Source organism: Manis javanica, chromosome 10 (assembly GCF_040802235.1).
Source record: "Manis javanica isolate MJ-LG chromosome 10, MJ_LKY, whole genome shotgun sequence".
Taxonomy (NCBI): Eukaryota; Metazoa; Chordata; class Mammalia; order Pholidota; family Manidae; genus Manis; species Manis javanica.
Window position 1 is genome coordinate 94,090,442 of NC_133165.1, and position 20,944 is coordinate 94,111,385.

Genomic DNA, 20,944 nt, shown 5'->3' on the forward strand with positions numbered 1-20,944 from the left:
CCTCAGGAGCCTTGGTGGGGAGTGTGGCAGTGACCACGGGAGGCTGGGGTCTTCTCTAAACATGTGATGTCTCACTGTCTTCAGTGCAGCCTGTTGTTGGGTGACCAAGCAGCTGAGCACAGGATGTTGTCATTCCTGTTCCACTTCCCAAACGAGACCATGTAGATTGTTTACTATGATATTGATGACCTCTCTGAACGTCACAGCAGCTTTTGAGGCATCAAATGTGCCTCAAAATGACAACTTTCATTAATATAAAATATCCAGTTATGCTCTTTTGCATCAGAATATCCCCAATCCTATTCCCCAAATTGTCTCAAAGCACAGTGCATTCAGAGAAGTGAAATCTGGAGCTAGATTTTCTGGGTCTGGGTTCAAATAGCTGTTCCATTTTGTCGTGACTATGTGGCCAGGACAAATTACTTAACTTCTCTTTTCTTTACCTTGTTTATCTGTGAAGTGGAGGTAAAATTACATCTCCCCTTAAGATTGTGGTGAGATTGGTTACATCTGAGGACTAGATTGGGAAAGCCAGCAGAATCGTGCCTGGAACATGGTAAGCACTGTGTGAGTGTTTGCTACTATGATTAGTGATCTTATTTTAAACTCATTTAATTTAGTTCTTACAACTCTCTGAGGTAGTTCAGGGGTTGAAAATTGTCAGCCTTTGGGATGAACTTGGCCCCCATATGTGTTTTGTTTGGCCTGCATATATTTCTTTAACTTGAGCCAACATTTAAAAATCAGGAGTTCATAGAAAAATCTGGATTCCTGGCCCTTGAAAAATCCTCTTCTGGCAGCAACCAGCAAGAGCTGAGTGCCACCAACGTCTTTAGATGAGGAATACACTTCGGGAGTGTGCCACAGTACAATGGGGATGATTTCAGTGTGAAATACAAATACACAACTAATAGTCGCTTCAATTAAGGATTTATTATCTCAGTTAACAAATCCAAGGTAGGGCAGTTCCCAGGTTAATACAGGGGCACAAAAATGTTGTCAAGGACTGCTGCTCCTCCCCACCTTGCTGTTTTCCACCTTTCCTCTCTGACATCTTAAAATATGTTTCCCAAAGCCTCCACAATGCCTCCAAAAGGCTCACATGGCACATGCTGACACTTACATGTCCAGAAGAGGAGTGCATGTCTTCCCATGGGTCTCTTTTTCTTATAAAGGAAAACCTGTTTTTTAAAAAGACAAAAAACAAAAAACCTATCTGACTTTCCCCTGAACTCACACATGGCCAAGACTGGCTCTTGTTACCAATACCCTAGTTGCAAGGGAGCCTGGAAGGGATCTGTCTATAGAAAAGAGGCGAGGTTAGTAGGAAGGCCACCGGGAATGCCAGGTACATCTCACCCAGTAATTGCTCAAGTGCTTACACGCAGCTCCCTCTACTTATGTAGCTACATGTGTGTAGCTGGGTTTGTGATTCCTGAGGAAGACATTGAGCCCATTTTATAGATGAACTGAGGCTCACAGAGAATACATAATTTACCTGAAGTGATACAGCTAATAAATGCTTCGAAGAATGCCTGCCACAAGGAAGAAGTAAGCATTCAACACATAGCACTAATTCTCTGTCCTATGGGAGTTTTGAGGCATGATTCATTCAGGCAGATGTTTTTTCCGTTAATCACTTTGGGTTCTTTAGAAAGGAGCCCTGCATTGGTTCCAAGTGGCATGCCTTTACTGTTTAGAGTTTGAAATTCAACTGGGATATTTACTCCTGCTTGGATAGTCAACAGCATCGAGCCGTATTTATGGTGTCTTCCAGGGCACATGTAAGACATCATCTAAGATGCTATCCAGGGATGTGGGCATGACCTTGCAGGTACTCATCACCAAACAGCTTTGGAGGGCATTGTTTTATAAGAGAAGAATAGAACTGGGTGTGTGAATGTTGCAGGCATCAGAAATTATTGAAACTTCTTAACAGGGCTTGCATGCTATGTCATAAACCAAAGGGGAAAAAGAACTGTCCTGAGTAGAAGTGTGCAGGTAAAGTTGTTTGTGATTCCATACTAAAGATAGAACCCCAACCTAAGACCCCCATGAGAGGTTTATTGGCAAGGCTCACTTTGGATTAGCAAAGAGTAGCTAATGCTTCTTACCATTCTTTTTCAGCTATACCTTATGAGCTACCTTTAGAACAAGCGGGTTGGGGTCAGACCTACACTAATCCCCTGAGATAATATTTTTAAAACTCTCAGACGCAAATAAAGGTCCCACTTTTCCCCCACCACTGATGTCTCCTTCAGATCCCATCACCGTTTGGCATTTCCTCTTACCGGTTATTTCCCATGCTGAATCATTCACTGACTATCTGGATGTCTCCTGGGGGAGCCAAATAGTTTTAAATGTCCTCAGTGACTCATGGATCCTCACCAGTTCTTTTATTTATTTATTTTGTCGATGTGTCACACACACATGCAAAGCAGGATGTTGAAAAGGAGTGTGTGTACTCAGTCATATAATATCAAATCTCTGCTTTCCCAGTGCGTGCCTTCACTTGTATTTTAGTTCTCTAGTTAATACAGTTGAAATAAAGTTTGATTATTTAATGTTTAACCAAGTCCCAGGTTTAGCTAAGAGTTTTAAATTCAGGATTCAGCCCTACAAAACTTAAGAATTCCTTGACTGAAAATAAAATGCCATATCATTACTATTCCACCCACTGGATCAGTTGCTCTGCTACTTTCAGCTGCTCTGGCATCAAGACTCTGTGTCTGAAATCATTCAGTAATGAAACTAACAGAGCCAGTACTGCAACCCTGTTTATTATTATTATTATTGTTAATTTTTTTTGGGGGGGATGATGGAAATATTCTTTTTTTTATTTTGGTATCATTAATCTACAATTACATGAAGAACATTATGTTTACTAGGCTCCCCCCTTCACCAAGTCCCCTCCACATACCCCTTCACAGTCACTGTCCTTCAGCATAGTAAGATGCTGTAAAATCACTACTTGTCTTCTCTGTGTTGTAGAGCTCTTTCCGTGCCCCCCCCCACACATTATACATGCTAATTGTAATGCCCCCTTTTCTTTTTCCCACCCTTATTCCTCCCTTCCCACCCATCCTCCCCAGTCCCTTTCCCTTTGGTAACTGTTAGTCCATTCTTGGGTTCTGTGATTCTGCTGTTGTTTTGTTCCTTCAGTTTTTCTTTGTTCTTATACTCCACATATGAGTGAAATCTTTTGGTACTTGTCTTTCTCCGCCTGGCTTATTTCACTGAGCATAATACCCTCTAGCTCCATCCATGTTGTTGCAAATGGTAGGATTTGTTTTCTTCTTATGGCTGAATAATATTCCATTGTGTATATGTACCACATCTTCTTTATCCATTCATCTACCGATGGACATTTAGGTTGTTTCCATTTCTTAGCTATAATAAATAGTGCTGCAATAAACATAGGGGTGCATCTTTCTTTTTCAAACTGGGCTGCTGCATTCTTAGGGTAAATTCCTAGAAGTGGATTTCCTGGGTCAAATGGTATTTCTATTTTGAGCATTTTGAGGAACCTCCATACTGCTTTCCACAATGGTTGAACTAATTTACATTCCCATCAACAGTGTAGGAGGGTTCCCCTTTCTCCACAACCTTGCCAACATTTGTTGTTGTTTGTCTTTTGGATGGTGGCAATCCTTACTGGTGTGAAGTGATATCTCATTGTGGTTTTAATTTGCATTTCTCTGATGACAAGTGATGTGGAGCATCTTTTCATGTGTCTGTTGGCCATCTGAATTTCTTCTTTGGAGAACTGTCTGTTCAGCTCCTCTGCCCATTTTTTAATTGGATTATTTGCTTTTTTGTTTGTTGAGGTGTGTGAGCTCTTTATATATTTCGGATGTCAAGCCTTTATCGGATCTGTCATTTATGAATATATTCTCCCATACTGTAGGGTACCTTTTTGTCTATTGATGGTGTCCTTTGCTGTACAGAAGCTTTTCAGCTTGATATAGTCCCACCTGTTCATTTTTGCTTTTGTTTCCCTTGCCCAGGGAGATATGTTCATGAAGAAGTCACTCATGTTAATGTCTAAGAGATTTTTGGCTTTGTTTTTTTCTAAGAGTTTTATGGTTTCATGACTTATATTCAGGTCCTTGATCCATTTTGAATTTACTTTTGTGTATGGGTTTAGACAGTGATCCAGTTTCATTCTCTTACATGTAGCTGTCCAGTTTTGCCAGCACCATCTGTTGAAGAGTCTGTCATTATGCCATTGTATGTCCATGGCTCCTTTATCAAATATCAATTGACCATATATGTCTGGGTTAATGTCTGGAGACTCTAATCTGTTCCACTGGTCTGTGGCTCTGTTCTTGTGCCAGTACCAAATTGTCATGATTACTATGGCTTTGTAGTAGAGCTTGAAGTTGGGGAGTGAGATCCCCCCCCCACTTTATTCTTCCTTTTCAGGATTGCTTTAGCTATTCAGGGTCTTTGGTGTTTCCATGTGAATTTTTGAACTATTTGTTCCAGTTCTTTGAAGAATGTTGTTGGTAATTTGATAGGGATTTCATCGAATCTGTATATTGCTTTGGGCAGGATTGCCATTTTGATGATATTAATTCTTCCTAGCCAGGAGCATGGGATGAGTTTCCATTTGTTAGTGTCCTCTTTAATTTCTCTTAAGAGTGTCTTGTAGTTTTCAGGGTATAGGTCTTTCACTTCCTTGGTTAGGTTTATTCCTAGGTATTTTATTCTTTTTGGTGCAATTGTGAATGGAGTTGTTTTCCTGATTTCTCTTTCTATTGGTTCATGGTTAGTGTATAGGAAAGCCACAGAGTTCTGTGTGTTAATTTTGTATCCTGCAACCTTGTTGAATTCCGATATTAGTTCTAGTAGTTTTGCAGTGGAGTCTTTAGGGTTTTTTATGTGCAATATCACGTCATCTGCAAATAGTGACAGGTTGACTTCTTTACTGATCTGGATTCCTTTTATTTCTTTGTTTTGTCTAATTGCCATGGCTAGGACCTCCAGTACTATGTTGAATAACAGTGGGGAGAGTGGGCATCCCTGTCTTGTTCCCGATCTCAGTGGAAAAGCTTTCAGCCTCTCGCTGTTCAGTATGATGTTAGCTGTTGGTTTATCATATATGGCCTTTATTATGTTGAGGTACTTGCTCTTTATGCCCATTTTGTTGAGAGTTTTTATCATGAATGGATGTTGAATTTTGTCGAATGCTTTTTCAGCATCTGTGGAGATGATCATGTGGTTTTTGTCCTTTTTGTTGATGTGGTGGATGATGTTGATGGATTTTTGAATGTTGTACCATCCTTTCATCCCCTGGGATGAATCCCACTTGGTTATGGTGTATGATCCTTTTGATATATTTTTGAATTCAGTTTGCTAATATTTTGTTGAGTATTTTTGCATCTACGTTCATCAGGGATATTGGTCTGTAGTTTTCTTTTTTGGTAGGGTCTTTGCCTGGTTTTGGTATTAGGGTGATGTTGGCTTCATAGAATGAGTTTGGGAGTATTCCCTCCTCTTCTAATTTTTGGAAAACTTTAAGGAGAATGGGTATTATGTCTTCTTTGTATGTCTGATAAAATTCCAAGGTAAATCCATCTGGCCTGGGGGGGTTTGTTCTTGGGTAGTTTTTGATTACCGCTTCAATTTCATTGCTGGTAATTGGTCTGTTTAGATTTTCTGTTTCTTTCTGGGTCAGTCTTGGAAGATTGTATTTTTTAGGAAGTTTTCCATTTCTCCTAGGTTTTCCAGCTTGTTAGCATATAGGTTTTCATAGTATTCTCTAATAATTCTTTGCATTTCTGTGGGGTCCGTTGTGATTTTTCCTTTCTCGTTTCTGATTCTGTTGATGTGTGTTGATTCTCTTTTTTTCTTAATAAGTCTGGCTAGAGGCTTATCTATTTTGTTTATTTTCTCGAAGAGCCAGCTCTTAGTTTCATTGATTTTTTCTATTGTTTTATTCTTCTCAATTTTATTTATTTCTTCTCTGATCTTTATTATGTCCCTCTTTCTGCTGATCTTAGGCCTCATTTGTTCTTCTTTTTCTAATTTCAATAATTGTGACATTAGACTATTCATTTGGGATTGTTCTTCCTTTTTTAAATATGCCTGGATTGCTGCATACTTTCCTCTTAAGACTGCTTTCGCTGCATCCCACAGAAGTTGGGGCTTTGTGCTGTTGTCATTTGTTTCCATATATTGCTGGATCTCCATTTTAATTTGGTCATTGATCCATTGAATATTTAGGAGCATGTTGTTTAGCCTCCATGTGTTTGTGAGCCTTTTTACTTTCTTTGTACAATTTATTTCTAGTTTTATACCTTTGTGGTCTGAAAAGTTAGTGGGTAGAATTTCAATCTTTTTGAATTTACTGAGGCTCTTTTTGTGGCCTAGTATGTTGTCTGTTCTGGAGAATGTTCCATGTGCACTTGAGAAGAATGTGTATCCTGTTGCTTTTGAGTGTAGAGTTCTATAGATGTCTATTAGGTCCATCTTTTCTAGTGTGTTGTTCAGTGCCTGTGTGTCCTTACTTATTTTCTGCCCAGTGGATCTATCCTTTGGGGTGATTGGTGTGTTGACGTATCCCAAAATGAATGCATTGCATTCTATTTCCTCCTTTAATTCTGTTAGTATTTGTTTCATATATGTTGGTGCTCCTGTGTTGGGTGCATATATGTTTATAATGGTTATATTCTCTTGTTGGCCTGAGCCTTTTATCATTATGTAATGTCCTTCTTTATCTCTTGTTACCTTCTTTGTTTTGACGTCTATTTTGTCTGATACTAGTACTGCAACACCTGCTTTTTTCTCCCTGTTGTTTGCATGAAATATCTTTTTCCATCCCTTCACTTTTAATCTGTGCATGTCTTTGGGTTTGAGGTGGGTCTCTTGTAAGCAGCATATAGATAGGTCTTGCTTTTTTATCCATTCTATTACTCTGTGTCTTTTGATTGGTGCATTCAATCCATTTACATTTAGGGTGATTATTGAAAGATATGTACTTATTGCCATTGCAGGCTTTAGATTCGTGGTTACCAAAGGTTCAAGGTTAGCTTCTTTACTACCTTCCTGTCTAACTTACCTCGTTTATTGAGCTATTATAAACACAGTCTGATGATTATTTCTCTCCCTTCTTTTTCCTCCTCCTCCATTCTTCATATATTGGGTGTTTTGTTCTGTGCTCTTTTTAGGAGTGCTCCCATCTAGAGCAGTCCCTCTAAAATACCCTGTAGAGGTGGTTTGTGGGAGGGAAATTCCCTCAATTTTTGCTTGTCTGGGAATTGTTTAATCCCTCCTTCATATTTAAATGATAATCGTGCTGGATACAATATCCTTGGTTCAAGGCCCTTCTGTTTCATTGCATTAAATATATCATGCCATTCTCTTCTGGCCTGTGTGGTGTCTGTTGAGGAGTCTGATGATAGCCTGATGGGTTTTCCTTTGTAGGTGACCTCTTTTTTCTCTCTGACTGCCTTTAAAACTCTGTCCTTGTCCTTGATCTTTGCCATTTTAATTATTATGTGTCTTGGTGTTGTCCTCTTTGGGTCCGTTCTGTTGGGAGTTCTGTGTGTTTCCGTGGTCTGAGCATCTATTTCCTCCCCCAGTTTGGGGAAGTTTTAAGCAATTATTTCTTCAAAGACACTTTCTATCCTTTTTTCTCTCTCTTCTTCTTCTGGTACGCCTATAATGCGGAATTGTTCTGTTTGGATTGGTCACACAGTTCTCTTAATATTGTTTCATTTCTGGTGATCCTTTTATCTCTCTCTGCATCAGCTTCTATGCGTTCCTATTCTCTGGTTTCTATTCCATTAATGGCCTCTTGCATCCCATCCATTCTGCTTTTAAGTCCTTCCAGAGATTGTTTTATTTCTGTAGTCTCCCTCTGTACTTGCTCCTTTAGCTCTTGCATATTTCTCTGCAGATCCATTAGCATGTTTATGTTTTTTATTTTGAATTCTTTTTCAGGGAGACTGTCTCTGCAGATCCTCTCTCAGGGGTTGTCTGGATTATTTTGGACTGGACTAAATTTTTCTGCCTTTTCATGGTGATAGCGGTGGCTGTAGGCAGGTTGCAGGTGTGTCAGCTGGGAGAAGAAAGTCCTTTCCTGCTTGCTGGACACCTTGCCCTTCTCTGCTGCCTGTATCAGTTACCCACACTCCTGGAGCAGCCACCAGGTTAATCCCCTAAGCTGCTGTGGGCGGGGTCTCCATCAGAGCAGCACGGAGCCCTGCAGGGAGTGGCAGGCACACCAGGTGCGCTCTTCCGCCATAGCAGCGCCCCTGCTGGGTAGCTGTGTGCTAGCAGCGGCTTTTGAGTCTGGTCTGGGCTGCTGTGCATTGGGCTGGGATTCCGGTCGGCTGCTGGGAGCGTGGCTGCTCCCTGTGGCACCGCTGCAGGTGCACACAGGCCTCACTTGGGCCCCTCTGGCCCCACAGTTGCCGGCACATGCAGGCCGCTCAGCTTAGACAGCTTTCTTTAGTGTGTCTTGCAAGGTGAGTCTATATTTTTTGCATTGAATCTTTGTTCTTGCTGTTGTTTTCACTAAATAACGTACCATGTCATATCCTGTCAACTCTTCTTCAGAAAAAGGACTTATTTTGCCTGTGTGACATTCCATAGCTAACATGTATCTATTCTCCTAAGGGGTTATTTCAACGTTTCATTCATTATTACAAATGATGCTATCATAAACATCTTTGCCTATACATCCTGTAGGGAACATTCTTTTTTAAAGTATGCTACTAATCTGAGAACATATTTATATCTAAAACCCTTCAGATAATACAAAGTCCCCCTTTCATGGGCCAATCCCGTCTCCTTCCCAAACAGAGTCAGTCTTATTGGCTTGATGTGTGTACCTTTTCATATATTTGTCTATACATTTATACACACACAGACAGAGTAGGGGCAGAGAGGAGGGCAGATGGAGCAAGAGAGAGAAAGAGTTTTTTTTGTTTTGAAGCTGGTTTTAGTTTTATATCAATGGGATCATCCTGTATCTCCTGTTGTCTATCTGTTTTCTTCACTTAACAACATGTATAAGAGATCTAGCTGTGTCATAATTTGAACTCATTTTTTTTAACTGCCACATTGAATTCCAGAGTCATTTAACAATCATTTGTTGAATCCTTCGTGTGTGGCAGGGCCAGGGGATGCAGAGGCTACATCCTCAGAGTTTCCTGTTATAGTATGGTTATACCAAATTTAGTATTCCCATTTTGGTGAATATATAGGTTTTTTTGTTTTTTTTTTTTTAACCAAGGATAGATGCTTAGAAGAGGAATTACTGAGTCACAATATATGAAAATTTAAGTCTCTTGCCATGCAATGAGAAATTGTTTTCCAGGAAGTGGGAATTTTATATTCCTAGGAGAAGTGTTTGAGATTGTTAGCTTGCTTATTTGGTAGATGGAAAATTTCTGTTTTAATTTGTATTTTTTACATTACTACTGAGATTGAGTAGTTTTTCATGTTTATTAGAGAATTTAATTTTCTTTATGGATTGCTGAAATTTTTTTGATTTTTGAATTGCTGAAACATTTAATAAGGTTTATTTTGTGTTTTATTTATTTGCACAAACATTTAATGTATTGTGGATATTTCTTTTTTGTACTTTTTGTTGCAAATATTCTTTCCTATTTGTTTTTTGAATCTAATTTCTAAAATATCTCTTTGATGGACAAAAAGTTTATATATTTTTTAAGGTCTTATTTTAATGCAATCAAAGCATCCTTTTTCTTTTTTCTTGCTGCATTTTGCTTTAAAAGTCCTTCTTAAAATTAAGATAATTATATATTTATTTAACTACTGACTTCATTTTGACATCAAACTTTTTAATCCACCTGAAAAAAAAATTACTGTAGGTAGTGAAGAACTTAACTTTATTATTTTTTTCACCCCAATTGCCTTACACCAATTACTGAATGTCTGCATTGTATGTGATGCCATGGAAATCTGCCCCCATATAGCTATGCAAGATCCTTCTCTTTATTTACAGTGATCACTGTAATCATTGATCTCACTCCCATTTTTTATATACCTAGACACCTACCTCAAAATGTCTGATGTGGATCCTTGAATAACACATGCATCCTTGTGAAATTTTTATTGTTCATTGTGCTTAAGTATATTTCATGTGAAACCCCATAGATCCTTCAGTTTTTCACTTGATCTGTCATGGTAGATTTGTGTCTATTTTGTTCATCTTTTTAAATAATCCATCACTAGTTTATTACTTTTCTCTACTTTATTTCTGCCCCTTTTTATATCTTTTACTTTACTCGACTTAGTAGATTATTTTCCCAATTTCATAAATTAAGAATTTAACTATTTTTCTTTCAATTTCTTCTTTTCTAACAAATGTATTTAAAGCTATAAACTGTCTTCTTGGTACTTCCTGGTATCTTTCATGTAGCATTTCCACTGGTTTCAGTTCTAAGCATTTTTTAATGCTCCTTATAATTTCTGCTTTAACCCAAGAATTACTTTAGCTAAGAATATATTTTAGTTTTCAGACATAAAGAATGATGGTTAACAGCCTTTTGTTAGTGATTTCTAATTTTATTACAACATGGTTGGTAAGATGATAACTGTACTTTATTAAGGTTGCCTTTGTGATTAACTTTTGTTGATTGTTCTATGTTTGCTTGGAAAGAGTATGCATTCACTATTTGTTCCACATTTATTAATTCCTTTTGCAAACAATCCATATGTGTTTGTGTGTGTGTGTTTTGTTTTTTGGTCTGCTTGACCTAACAGTTTCTGCCAAGGATATGCAAAATATCCAACAACAATCATATCTGCTGTTTCCTCCCACAGTTCTGCCCAGCTGTTTTATTTAGTGGAGAGAGGTTCACAGTTATTATGCTTTATTGAACTTGATCCCATTTTCCACCAAACAATGTTCCTCTTTATCGCTTGTTCTTTTGGTCTTGAATTCCATTTTGTGTGACAACAAATATTTCTAAGTAATCCTCTCCTTTATCTTGTATCATCCTTCTATATTTATTTTCCTCCTATTACAGTTTTTTTTCCAAAACGGTCTTTATATGATAAACCTTCTGAGTCTCTATTCTTTTTTATGGTACACTCCCATAAAAAAGATACTTTACCTTGTTATAAATTTCAATATAATGCATTTAGGTGTTGTTTTTTTCTTAATCTTGTTTGGCATTAAGGACAACCATGCTGAAAGAAAAATTCCTTAATCAGATAAATTCTGTCATCCCTTCAAACATTTCCTCCCTTCTGTTTTCGTCTTCCCAGAATTCTATTACAATGTATGTTGGCATTTCTATGTCTACCATCCTTATCTCTTCATTTTTCTTATATATTTTCCATCACTTTATCCCTTCTGGGTATTGACTCAGCAGAGTTCCTCAAAATTGATCTCCCAGCTCAATAATTTATTTTTAAGGTGTATCTCTTGAGTTGTTGCTCTCATTTATTGAGTTACTTTGTTTCAGCTATCACATTTTTTTATAACCAGGTTTTCCACATGGTCGTTTATTTATTTATTTTTTAGTTGAATTGTAGTTGATATACAATCTTCCATTAGTTTCGAGTATACAACACAGTTGTTCAACAGTTACCACTATTATTAAATCCTCACCCCCACTAGTGCAGTTACTGTCTGTCAACATAGGAAGATGTTACAGAATCATTGGCTATATTCTCCTTGCTGTACTACTATCCCCCTAAACAACTTTTATTTATTACTGAGAATTTTTGTGCCCATTTGTCCCCTCACCCTTCCACCCACCTCCAACATAGTACCCACTAGTCACTTCTCAGCATCTATGTCTACTGCTATTTGTTCATTTCATTTTGTTTTGTTTTTATATTCCACAAATGAGTGAAATCATATGTATTTGTCTTTCTCCACCTGGTTTATTTCACTTAGTATAATATGCTCTAATCCATCCATATTGTTACAAATGGCAGGATTTCTTTCATTTTATGGATGCATAATATTCCATCACGTATAGATACCACATCTTCTTTATCAATTCGTATACTGATGGACACTTAAGTTGCTTCCGTATCTTTGCTATTGTAAATAATGTGGCAATAATTATAGGGGTGTGTATATCTTTTCACATCAGGGATTTTGTTTTCTTTGGGTAAATTCCTAGAAGTAGAATTACTTGGTTGAATGGTATTCTATTTTTAGTTTTTTGAGGAACCTCCATACTGCTTTCCACAGTGGCTGCACCAACTGACAATCCCACCAACAGTGCAGGGAGGTTTCACATCTTCACCAACACTTCTTATTTCTTGTCTTTTGGAGAGCAGCCATTCTGACTGGTGTGAGGTGATAACTCTTTGTGGTTTTAATTTGTATTTCCCTGATGATTAGTGATATGGAGCATCTTATTATGGTCCTGTTTCCATCTATTTCTTCTTTAGAGAAGTGTTTGTTCAGGTCCTCTGCCCATGTTTTTATTGGGTTCTTTTTTTGGTGTTGAGGCATTTGAGTTCTTTATATATTTTGGATGTTAACCCCTTATCAGACAATATATTCTTGCATACTGTAGGATGCCTTTTTGTTCTGCTGATAGTGTCCTTTGCTGTACTGAAGGTTTTAAGTTTGATGTAGTCCCACTTTTTCATTTTTTATTGTTTCCCTTGCCTGAGATTTGTCCAGAAGAAAATTACTCATGGTTATGTCCAAGAGATTTTTGCCTATGTTTACTTCTAAGAATTTTATGGTTCCATGTCTTACATTCAGGTCTGATCCATTTTGAGTTTACTTTGTGTATGGAGTTAAGCAGTAGTCCAGTTTCATTCTCTTGCATGTAACTGTCCAGTTTCCCAACAACAGTTATTGAAGAGACTGTCTTTTCACCACTGTATATTCATAACTCCTTTATCGTATATTAAGTAACCATATGTACATGGGTTTATATCTGGGCTCTCTATTCTGTTCCACTTATCTATGGATCTGTTCTTGTGCCAGTACCATACTGTTTTGATTACTGTACCTTTGTAGAATAGCTTGAAGTCTGGGAGCGTAATACCCCCAGCTTTGTTTTTTCTCAGGATTGCTTTAGCTACTGGGGTCTTTTGTGGTTCCATATGAATTTTACGATTATTTTCTCTAGCTCATCGAAAAATGCCATTGGTATTTTTATAGGGTGTGCATTGAATTTGTAAATTGCTTTGGGCAGGATGGCCCATTTTGACAATATTAATTGTTTGTATCCATGTGCATAGGATAGAGTTCCATTTATTTATGTCTTCTTTAATTTCTCTCATGAGTTTCTTAGTCTTCAGAGTATAGGTCTTTCACCTCCTTAGTTAGGTTTATTCCTAGGTATTTTATTCCATATGATGCAATATAAGTCGAATTGTTTTCCTGATTTCTCTTTCTGCCATTTCATTGTTTGTTGTGTAGGAATGCAGGAGATTTCTGTGTATTAATTTTGTATCCTGCAACTTTGCTGAATCCAATTATTAGTTGTAGTAGTTTTTGGTGGAGTTTTTAAACATGTATAATATCATATCTTCTGCAAATAGTGATAGTTTTACTTTTTCCTTACAAATGTGGATGCCTTTTATCCTTTATCTTGTATGATTGCTTTGGCTAGGACCTCCAGTACTATGTTGAATAAAAGTGATGAGAGTGGACATTCTTGTCTTGTTTTTGATCTTAGACAAAAAGCTTTCAGCTTTTTGCCATTGAGTATGATGTTAACTGTGGGTTTATGTACATGGCCTTTATTATTTTGAGGTATGTATCCTCTATATCCATTTTTTTGAGAATTTTTACCATGAATGGATGTTGGAATTTGTCAAATGTTTTTTTCAGCATCTATTGAGATGATTATATGGTTTTTAATACTTCTTTTTGTTAATGTGGTGTATGATGTTGATTGATTTAAAGAATATTATACCATCCTTGCATCTGTGGAATAGGTCCCACTTGGTCATGATGGATGATCCTTTGATGTATTTTTTAACTTAGTTTGCTAATATTTTGTTGAGGATTTTTGCATCTGTGTTCATCAGGGATATTGGTCTATAATTTAATTTTTTTGTAGTGTCTTTGCCTGGTTTTGGTATTAGAGTGATTCTGGCCTCATAGAATGAGTTTGGAAGTATTCCCTCCTCTTCTACCTGTTGTAATACCTTAAGGATGGATATTAGCTCTTCTTTAAATGTTCAGTAGAATTCAGCTGTGAAACCATCTGGTCATGGAGTTTTGTTTGTTGGTAGTGTTTTGAGTACCAGTTTGATTTCATTGCTAGTAATTGGTCTGTTCAGATTCTCTATTTCTTCCTAGGTCAGCCTTGGAAGATTGTATTTTTCTAGGAACTTGACCATTTCTTCTAGGTTGTCCAATTTATTTGCATATAATTTTTCATAGCATTGTCTAATAATTCTTTATATTTCTGTGGTATCTGTTGTCACTATTCCTTCTTCATTTCTGATTTTGTTTATTTGTATACTCTCTCTTTTTTCCTTGATAAGTCTTGCTAGGGATTTATCTATTTTGTTTATTTTCTTAAAGAACCATTTCTTGGTTTTGTTGATTTTTTCTGTTGTTTTATTCTTTATTTTATTGATTCCTGTTCTGATCTTATTATGTCCCTCCTTCTACTAAGTTTGGGTTTCATTTGGTCTTCTTTTTCCAGTTTCTTTAGTTGTGAGTTCAGATTGTTTATTTGGTATTGTTCTTGTTTCTTGAGGTGGGTCTGTATTGCTTTGTACTTCCCTCTTAACACCACTTTTGAGGTATCCTACATATTTTGGACTGTTGTATTTTTGCTTTCATTTGTCTCCATGTATTGATTTCTGTTTTAATGTGGTCATTGATGCATTGATTATTTAGAAGCATGTTGTTTAGTCTCCATGTGTTTGTAGGCTCTTTTGTTTTCCTTGTGTAATTTATTTCTGGTTTCATAACATTGTGGTCTGAGAAGCTGCTTGATACAATTTCAGTCATTTTGAATTTATTGAGGCTCTTTTTGTGGCCTAGTTGTGATTATTCTGGAGATGGAAAATGTTTCATGTACATTTGAGAAAAGTGTGTATCCTGCTGTTTTTGGATGGAATGTTCTGTAGATATCTGTTAAGTCCATCTGACCTAATGTACTTAATGCCTCTATTTCCGTATTTATTTTCTGTATGGTTGCTGTGTCTATTGATTTGTGTGTTAAAGTCTCCTAACATGAATCAGTTGCAGTCTATTTCCCCCTTTAATTCTGTTAGTATTTCTTTTACTTATTTAGGTGCTCCTATTTTGGGTGCATAGATGTTTATAATTGTTATAGCCTCTTGTTGGACTGATCCCTTTATCATTATGTAATGTCCTTCTTTGTCTCCTTTCTTTGTTTTGAAATCTATTTTATCTGATGTAAGTAATGTTACTCCTGCTTTTTTCTCCCTATTATTTGCATTAAATATCTTTTTCTATCCTTTCACTTTCAGTCTGTGTATGTCTTTGAGTCTGAAATGAATCTCTTGTAGACAGCATATAAATGGGTCTTGTTTCTTTATCCTTTCTGCCACTCTATGTCTTTTGATTGGTGCATTCAGTCCACTTACACTGAAGGTAATTATTGATAGGTATGTACTTATTTCCATTTTATTATTTTCTGGGTATTTTTATAGTTCCCCTCTGTTGCATTCTTCCTCTCCTACACTCTCTCTCCTCTTGTTTGATGGTTTTCTTTAGTGTTGTGATTGGACTTACCTTGTTTAAGTTTTTTTCTGTATCTATTATAGGCTTTAGGTTTGTGGTTACCAGAAGGTTCATAGATAGTTTCCTAACTGTATAACAGTCTATATTAAGTTGATTATCACTCTATTTCAAACACAATCTAAAAGTACATTTAAAAAAATTTTCCTCCTCCACACTTTATGTGTTAGATGTCATAATCTGCACTTTTGGGGTATCCCTTGATTGGTTTTGTGTATAGTTGGTTTTACTACTTTTGTTTTGTTTTAAATTTGTAGTTGCTTGGTGAATAGTCTACTACCTTTACTGTGGCTTTATTTTCACTGGTGAAAACTATTTAGGCTTAAGAACATTTCCATCTACCAAAGTCCCTTTAACATATCCTGTAATGCCAGTTTAGTGGTGATAAATTCTTTCAGCCTTCATTTATCTGGGAAATTTTTAATCTCTCCTTCCAATTTGAATGATAATCTTCCAGGGTATAGGATTATTGGTTGAAGGTCCTTCTGCTTCAATACACTAAACATTTCATGCAACTCCCTCTGGCTTGTAAAATTTCTGCTGAGAAATCTGATAACCTGATGGGGTTTCCTTTATAAGTAACTTTTTTCCTTCATGTATGGTTTTTTTCAGAGCTCTCTCCTTATCCTTAATCATTTGCATTCTAATTATTATGTATCTTGGTGCTGTATTCCTGGGGTTCCTTTTGTTAGGATCTCTCTGTGCTTCCATCACTTGGATGTCTATTTATTTCTCAAGATTGGGGAATTTTTCAGCAATTATTTTTTTAAAGTGACTTTTGACCCCTTTGTCTCTCTCTTCTCCTTCTGGTACCCCTATTGTGCAAATATTGTTTTGTTTGGAGTTTTCACACAGCTCTCTTAGTATCCTCTTGTTTCTAGAGATTCCTTTTTCTCTCTGTTCTCAGCTTCATTGTTTTCCTGTTCTCTAATTTTCATCTCATTGAATGTCTCCTGTATTTGCTGCAATCTGTTACTCATTCCCTCTATTGTCTATTTCATTTCAGTGACTATTCAGCTCTGAGGGACTCTTTTTCAGCTCCCCTATATCTTGGTTGAAGTCCTCCCTAAGATCTTCAATGCTTTTCCACAGACCAGTGAGCATATTTATGGTTGTTTCTTTGAAATCTTTATCAAGAAGATTGATCATCTCTGTTTCATTTTGCCCTCTTTCTGGTGTCTTATCCTGTACTTTTATTTGGAACATATTTCTCTGCCTCCTCATTTTTTCAGGGCTTCTGTGTTTCTTCCTTTGGATTACGTGGATCTGCTATGCTTCCTGGTCTAGAAAGGAATGGCTTTATGAAGAAGGCATCCTGTGGTACCCATAAGCTCAAGATCTTTACTGTCCAGTACCTGGTTCTCTTTTGCAGTGGAGCCCTATTTGCTGTTGGTGGGCAGTGGGCAGCATTGCCTTTTTGTCTGTCTGCCAGCAGTGGTCTATCTCAGTCCACTGTGGATGGCAGCTTGCCCCAGCTGCCCCTTTGTGAGCCAAGCAGGGCCCTTCTGCCAGGAACATAGTGGGTGGTGCTGCCCTCTGTCTGCCCTGAAGTGATGGCAGCACTGCTGGGCTAATGCCGTGGGCAGTGTGGTTGCATGGTGCTGGGCTGGGCTTCCTGCCAGCAAGGAGGAAGAAGCATTCAGAGCTGGCTCCTGCAAGTGTCTCACCAGTTAAGCTGAGATAGGGCAGAGAAAACTGGGAAAGTTTTCCTCTGTTTATTAGGCAGCAAAGTATGACGCTGCTGAGTCCAGCATGTGGGTGGGTAGACAGTCAGGTATACAGTGCGGCACCTTGGGACTGAGCTGCCAGCAAAGGAATGGAGTGTATGGGACAGGCTCTCACAAGAACCCAACCAGTTGGGATAAGAGAGGGCTGGGGAAGTGTTTTCCACCTTCAGAGAGAGCTCTGCCTAAGCCTTGCCCCTCTGGCACCTTCCTGCTGCTACTAAATCTTTCAAACTGCCACCTCTGTTTAGGGTCTCAGTGGACCAATGGAGTGCTCCTGTCCTTCACAATTGGCAGGAATCTCATCCTCACAGAGTGCTCCAACTCCCTCTGATGTGGAGCCACACTAATCACCAAAGCCCAATACAATGTGGACTTGTGTTCCCAGAGCAGATCCACATGGCCAGGTGTGCAGAGTTCCTGAGTGCTTAGCACTTCTGAGCTCTGTGTCTCTTCCTCCCACCTGTGGGGTGGGACGGGAAGGCTCTGCCACTTGATTGTGCTCTGCCACTTAACTCTTCTCTGTGTGATCTCTTCTTCACCAGGTATAGGTGGTCTGTTCCGCAGTCTTCAAGTTATTTTCAGGGTTAGTTGTATTTGCTGTATTAGCTCCTTTTTGTGTGTGTGGGAGGAGGTTTCTGCCTTGCCTTCCTACCCCATCTTTTCTCCCCTCCCCATGTGGTCCTTTATTTTATTAGTTCTGAAGCTGTGTTACCAATATTGTATCTTATTTGTTTGAAGATTTTTATACTTTTTTAGCATGAGCTATTTATCTACTTCATTGTTTCTTCTCTTTTTGTAGTCTTTCTTTTATAGTAATGCTCTTCTATTTGCGTTTCTATTCCCCTAGGAGCATCACCTTCAGTGCTTGGCAATATGTACTGGGGAGCTGTCAGGCCTTGGGTTGTGGTGGGGTCAGGTTCTTGGAGGGGATGGGGCTCCTACCCTAGGATGGAGAGATCCCCTCCACCTACTCCCAGTTCCACAGCACTGGCTTGAGCAACCTTTGCTATCTCCTGCCCATCACACAAAGAGCAGGTCACCTGCCTCTTAGGGAACCTCCATTATTTCTGTCCTACACTTGAGCCTTTTCTGGGAGTTTTATCTCCTGAAGGTGGGCAGGAGAGCAGAAGGGAGTGCCTGGTGCTCAGCCAGTCACCTGCATCTGTTGTTTACTCCTTCTTACCTGGCCAGTTCCAAGGCTACCCACCAATGTGTTACTCTGCCAACCCTGGTACTATGGGACTGGTGTCACTATTTTAAAGGTGTTGGGCTGGCAAAAATCTACCCAGGATATTGTGGGAAAGAGAAAGAACACAACCCCCAAACAATCCCTGGCCAGGAGGCCAGGCAGTGAGGCCTCCTAGATTGTCCTCTCTTCCCTCAACTGGTCTCATCTGCAGGAGTTTCTTAATATTCACATGGATTTCAGAGCTGTGCATGCTCCTGGTGTTTGGTCCGTGACTGCTCTGAACCATCCCCTGCTGCTCCTCAGCCCCACCCCCAGGCCCCTTCCTGTTCCATGACGCATCAGACACACCCCCTCCCAGGGTCTTGGTGGTTTTGACTTTTACTCTTCTGCCTGAGGATTCTTCAGCCTGTAGGTTCTGCCACCCTGCCCTCACCTGCCCACTTGCCTCCAAGGTTCTGCTCAGTGAGGCCTTTTCTGAACATGCCTCATGACCACAGTCCTGATACTTCATCTTGCCAAGACCCCATATGCTCCAAATAATTTGAAGAGTTACTTTGTTAAGTTGGACCCTCCGCCAATCTGTTTGAAATTTTGACTGGGATGGAGGGTCTTAGGTGTTTGATTGGAATTGCCTTAAACATGAATTTGGACAAAATTAACCATGTTACAATAGTCCAGACTATCTCATTGAAGGAACTGCCAAGTGTGTTAGCACCCGAGGGCTGGCAAAACAAGGTAGCATGAGCAGACTGCTTAAAGCAACAGTAACTTATTCTCTCACAGTTCTGGAGGGAAGAATCCTTCAATGGCTCTTTGGAACTTCCAGTGGCTTCCCATAATCCTTGATGTTCTTGGCTTGTAGCTGCATGACTCCTGTGTCTGTCTCCTCCATCACATGGCCTTCTTCACTCTGTCTGTGTCTGTGTCCAGATTTCCTTCTTATAAGGACACCAGTCATTGGATTAAGGCCCACCTACTCTAGTATGATTTCATTTTAGCAGAGACCCTACTTCTAAATGAGGTTACTGAGTGGACATGAATTTTGGGCAGGTGGTGGGGGAGCACTTTCCAACTCAGGATACTAAGTACGTCTCTTTTCAGTCTTTGTGGCTGTTGGGAAGGAGATATATGTATATTTTTTAACCATCATATTTGTAAACTTGTAATTACTACAAAAGGAATGCTTTTTGGATAGTGGAAGTGGAAGACCCCACCAGCTTTCTGCTGAGCTCTCCTGTTACTGGACTTGAGAGTCCCATCAGTAGGTTGTTAATAAAGATGGGGCCATTATGTTTACCCTGCCGGGAACTTGTTTTTGAATTCTCTTCTGTTAGTAGATAACTATTTGATCAGAAAAGTTCTCTTCTACCTTGGCACACAGAAATGACTTCCTGGGCTTACCAGAAAGGACAAGTAAATTAATTTTAATGTGAACTAATGAGACTCTTCAGCACGAGGTAGAGCAGACACAGGCATATGGAAATGATGCCTTAGGTGAGGAAGGGGGCAACAGCGGGAGGAAGGATTCTGAGAAGAGGGGTTTTCTTCACCTCATTTTCTGTAGCCATTCATTCTGCCTCCAGGCAGAGAGAATAATTGGGTGCTGAGAGTGGTGGCAAAAACACATGCTTTACTCCAACACTTAGCTATGGGCCACTGAGTAAGCACCTTATCATTCAGCCTCCGTGTTCTCATCTGGAAAATGGGGCCATAATACCGCAGAATGTTGTTAGAAGCTTATGAGATAATAGAGAGAAGGTTTCAAGCACTATGCCTGGTCCATAATAGGTATTTAATAAATATTAGTTCTTTCCCTAAACACTCCCCAGTCATTTCCCTTTCTACTGGAAAGTTAAATACATGGGGCAAGAGAGTGAATGTCATGAATTTCAGGAAATTTGGATGTCTTGACATTTCATTTATACTTCTTTTTCTACTTAGAGCATAGTGATGGTTCTTAAGTCATTGCAAGTCAGCAACACAATCTGCAACTAAATTGGTGCGTGCATATCTGTAATTCAAGGAAAACCTATCCCTGTGCCTCTGGACTTGAGCCCAAACCTTTTCCCTTCCCAAACTCTCATTTTGTTATGTGCCCTGGTCCTAGAGAGTAAGCAGATGGCAGGTAGAGGTAGTCCCCTTTGTATAGAAAGGGTTATAGCTTCTATTCAGAGTTACACAGTGAATTTTCACTAGTTTTTCCTCTGAGTTTTTCACCTCTTATTTGCCCTTCTGCAAAACAGCTGCTATTGCTAGCTCTTCTCTGTACCCTGTGAACTTTGGGAACTGTTTTATTGTCAAAATCTTCATAGCTGGCTCCTGCCTAGTATTTTGCAATCCATT

The 20,944-nt window shown here is 38.8% G+C and overlaps 1 protein-coding gene across 2 annotated transcripts in view; it reads left to right on the forward strand.

Annotated features, from left to right (window-relative positions):
* Positions 1–400: 400 nt before the first annotated feature.
* Positions 401–20,944, forward strand: part of CRADD (CASP2 and RIPK1 domain containing adaptor with death domain) — a 204,412-nt gene continuing 183,868 nt past the window's right edge. The window contains exon 1 of one of the 2 annotated variants that reach the window (XM_073213620.1): positions 401–556. The gene's annotated coding sequence lies outside the window, so the exon portion shown is untranslated. The remainder of the gene's footprint in view (positions 557–20,944) is intronic. The other variant, XM_073213623.1, reaches the window with a different exon arrangement.